The sequence below is a fragment of the Schistocerca piceifrons genome, chromosome 5 (genome assembly GCF_021461385.2).
Source record: "Schistocerca piceifrons isolate TAMUIC-IGC-003096 chromosome 5, iqSchPice1.1, whole genome shotgun sequence".
Classification (NCBI taxonomy): Eukaryota; Metazoa; Arthropoda; class Insecta; order Orthoptera; family Acrididae; genus Schistocerca; species Schistocerca piceifrons.
In genome coordinates, this window is record NC_060142.1 from 482,684,926 (window position 1) to 482,689,648 (window position 4,723).

Below are 4,723 nucleotides of genomic sequence, written 5' to 3' on the forward strand. Positions count from 1 at the left end.
TGGTGTGCATATATCAACATTCAGTTTGAGATATTATTACCGCGAATAGTAGCGAGCGAACGGTTGTTCAGAGGAGTCGGGACTGCTGGGACGCAGCCTGGGGTGGACAGAAGCCGCACGACATATGAGGTCGCAGCCTGCCGTGATAATGCTAGTAGCGCCGGAGGAGACTTGGGTGTTAATTGAGGGTTTTTGGCAATTTGCATTTTTGTTGCACGTAATTGTTGCTTACTTGTGCTCTGGAGGAATTTTATCACAATTGTGTATGCGTACATTGAGAGTAATATTCGTATCTTTGTTGCGGCCAGAGACGTACAGACACTGTAGAACGGTTAAGGTCTATGTAAAGTTTGTCGGTGTTTGAATAATATATTTTGCGAATTTAGTAAATGAAAGTCTTTATTGGTTTCTTTCATTTCTTTACACCGTTTGAGGCTTGTTGACCATATCCTTCCTTATCATTCCATTTCTGTATCAAAAATGTGACAATTACTTTGACCATGCATTGCACTCTTCTTGGAGCGCAGTATTGCTTTTGAATTATTTTTTGCATGTTAGGTGGTCACGCAGTTGCAGCAGCAAGGTGAGGTAAGTTTCCGTTGCGTGCAGGACCACTGCAGAACAGTTTGTAGATGTTACAGAATATTTTTAAAACTAGCAGTCATATACTTGATAACTGATTTTTATTTGATTTGAAGGAGAAGTAATTAAATTGTTTCTTTTTCTTCTCAATGAGAATAACATTATTGTCAGTGATGCAACGCATTTCCATACGCCTTTCATCAGAACTAGAAATAAAAAAAAATAATTACGAAAACGTTTCAGTCTCAAGGACCGCCTGGAAATTTTAACTTGCCGCTGCCCCCTCACCCCAAATTACTTACAAAGCCTTATGTTAGAACCTTTAAGAAACTTGCGACACTTTAGACTTACTGTAAAAGTAATGATTTGGGTGGCTTGATAAGGCGCGCTGGGGTTCTCGGTTGTACGAGGAGTGCCAGCGAAAGTGATCTGTCCGGCTTGGAGTTCCGGTTCGGTACCGAAAACTGTGCTTCAGTGAATACTGCTCTACGAATAAAATAAAGCGTTCTCGTAAAACCATGATTTTCTAACAGTAAGAAAGTTGCTAGTAAACCGCAATTCGTTTCATCTTGCATAATACCGATGTTCCACTTACTGGCAATTCCATTGTAATGTATTATCTCTCGAAACATCAGGTCGGGCTGAACACAGCTCTAGACCAATGATATTTCCCTTTTGGAAAGCACCACTCGATATAATTTCCACTTTAGTTAGGGAATATTGCATCTCCTCCTGTTCTTCTCGAAGTGAGGTGGAGTTAAGAAAAAAAGACAAAAAAAATCATGCACTGTTTCTCTGGCGAAGCTGTAGAAGAGCAGTATGCGGGTCCTCCTTACGTCCTGCATTTGCACAAATTAGAAACAGTGCGGCAAAGTAACCACTTACTTGTAAAAATGAAGGGTACAATTGCAGACTCTGACACACAAAAAACCGGGAGTCAGAATATAATTATTTTAAATTTATGAATGCAACCACAGAAAATTACATGCTAGGAGTCAGAGCTTGCATAAAAAAGGATCATACAAATAGAAGCAAAGAAATTTTGTAAAAAGATTCAAATGCTAACTAGAACATACGTCAGTCCTCTCTGTCTTGTCTCTATTAATTCTCTGTGACAGTGCAACGGAAATGTTGCGGAGGATCTGGCGAACATGTTTATATTCACCAGATCCTCCGCAACTTTTTCGTTTCACTGTCACAGAGAATTAATAGAGATAAGACAGAGAGGACTGACGTATGTTCTAGTTAGTATTTGAATCTTTTTACAAAATTTCTGACTGCATAGTTTTCCTTTTAGTACTAGTGCTAGTCACACAAAGGAATTTCCGGGGGTAGAAATTGCACTCCGTCTCATTCATCAGAAATTATTGTTTTTTGTGTTTCAGAGGGATTAAAATTGAAAGGAAGGAGAATTTTCTGAACTCTACCGCTGCCTTGTGAATGGACGAAGAGAAAACGTCCAAATACACAGTAGTGAATCATATATAAAACTCTGTGCTATTAGGATATAAGCCAGTTTTGTTTTCTAAGAGGATGAATTTGTTAGAAGATTTTGGGAGACAGCAAAATGGTTCAAATGGCTCTGAGCACTATGCGACTTAACTTCTGAGGTCATCAGTCGCCTAGAACTTAAAACTAATTAAACCTAACCAACCTAAGGACATCACACAATTCCATGCCCGAGGCAGGATTCGAACCTGCGACCGTAGCGGTCGCCCGGCTCCAGACTGTAGCGCCTAGAACCGCACGACCACTCCAGCCGGCTGGGAGACAGCGACTGAATTTATAGTAATAGGAATACTGCCACTTTTCCTGTAGGAAGCAGGAAGAATAAATTAGAGGCAATGAAATGCATGTTCGTAAATGGAAAAAACACAGTTATCACCTGTGCCCAAGTATATTAAAAGCAGCCCGCATCTCGTGGTCGTGCGGTAGCGTTCTCGCTTCCCACGCCCGGGATCCCGGGTTCGATTCCCGGCGGGGTCAGGGATTTTCTCTGCCTCGTGATGGCTGGGTGTTGTGTGCTGTCCTTAGGTTAGTTAGGTTTAAGTAGTTCTAAGTTCTAGGGGACTGATGACCATAGATGTTAAGCCCCATAGTGCTCAGAGCCACCATTTTTATTAAAAGCAAACATTTTTCTGGCACTGGCACTGCAGTGACTCATGAGTAATCGTCATTCCCCTACAAAATAAACAATAATGGCTTCCTGCATTTTACACTGTTTCTACACATCTTATGTTGCGTTTGATCGGAGACGTAAATTTTCATCATCCTGTAGGTTAAATGTAAACGTAGGCTTCCGCAGCCATTGTCCAAGTCAATAATTTTTTTTTCTGGTTTTGCGACAGCGTTGTCAATATGTAAAACTACCAACTTTATTGTCACTTTTGCAAGTGACCACATGCAAGGTGTTTTTGTTTACTGCTGAATGAGAAAACTTTGTTTCTTATATACCTGCTGACGTGGCTGTTATCTAATTCTGACAGGCTTTTGAAGATGAAAGGGGGGGGGGGGGGGAATTATAGAAGCTCTATATTGGTATTTTTATTATTTCTGTTCTCCAATGGAAATGCGGCTTTTTGATTGGTGGAAATCGGCGAATGGAAAACCAGGCGGCAGCTGTGACATGGCGTTGTTTTCCTGCTCTCTAGCGCCGGCTGAGGCGCGCCAGTACTCTATGTATCTGCGCCCGCTGCGGTCTCCCGACTCCCGCGCGCCTGTGTGTATTGCTCCGCACCAATTAAGAACTTCTAAGATCCCTCCCTTTCATCCTTAACAGCCTATAAGAATTAGAGAACATCCACATCTGCAGGTATATAATAAACAAAATTTTCTCATTTAGCAGTTAACAAAAACACCTTGAAGGAGGTCACTCGCAAAAGTGACAAAAAAGTTGGTAGTTTTACATATTGACAATGCGGTCACATACCCAGAAAAATTTTATTGACCATCCTGTAGGTTGTATGTGTGTATGTATTAAACCGCGGACCTAGAAACGACGGAGAGACTTCGTCCCACTGTAGCCGCCAGTGGTTCACAACACAACTGGCATCAGCAGTCCACCCACTCCACCGCTGCCCCACACCGACCCCATGGTTATTGTGCTGTTCGGCCCCCAGTGGAACCCGCCCTCCCCCCACCCCACTCCTCGGGAACGTCTCATACCAGACGAGTGTAACCCAGATGCATGCTTGGTAGAATAATTATAGTGTACACGTACCTATGTGGAACCGTTGTTTGCGCAGCAATCGTCGACACAGTGTAACTGAGGTGGAATAAGGGGAACCAGCCCGCATTCGCCGAGATAGATGGAGAACCGCCTTAAAAACCATCCACAGCCTGGCCGGCACACCGGACGTCAACACTAATCCGTCGGGCGGATCGTGCCGGGAGCCGGCACGCCTTCCCGTTCGGGAAGCAGTGCGTTAGACGGCAATGGTAGCCGGGAGGGCAAGGTTAAAATACTTTTTGGTACTAATTAGGAGGATCAGTTTGGATATTGCTATGATATACATGCCGCCCTAGAACAGTAAATCGGTAACTCAAAACTGGGTAGCGGTTTGCTTCATAGATGAATTCCACGCTCCTAGAATTCTCCTTGTAAAGCGAAATCAACAATTCACCTTGCCTAAACAAGTCTTACGGTGTGTGGCAGAGAGTACTTTGTGTACCACTACTACTCTCCCCCCTGCCTCCCTCCCCTTTTCCAATCGTGAATGATGCGCGGGATCCAACGGCCTTGCCGCAGTGGTAATACCGGTTCCCGTCAGATCACCGAAGTTAAGCGCTGTAGGGCTGGGCTAGCACTTGGATGAGTGACCTTCCGGTCTGCCGAGCGCTGCTGGCAAACGGGGTGTACTCAGCCCTTGTGAGGCAAACTGAGGAGCTACTTGATTGAGAAGTGGTGGCTCCGGGCTCTTTAACAGACATACGGCCGGGAGAGACGTGTGCTGAATACATGCCCCTCCATATCCGCATCCAGTGACGCCTATGGGCTGAGGATGACATGGCGACTTGTCGGTACCGTTGTGCTTTCCAAGGCCTGTTCGGACGTTATTTAGTTTTTAATGGTGCGCGGGAAGACAGACTGTTGACAAGAATCCATGTTGAGCTCGAACCTCTGTCTAATTTTAGCTTCTTT

The 4,723-nt window shown here is 44.1% G+C and overlaps 1 pseudogene; it reads left to right on the top strand.

Moving 5' to 3' along the window:
- Positions 1-4,311: 4,311 nt before the first annotated feature.
- LOC124799328 lies at positions 4,312-4,429 on the top strand (annotated as a pseudogene).
- Positions 4,430-4,723: the final 294 nt, after the last annotated feature.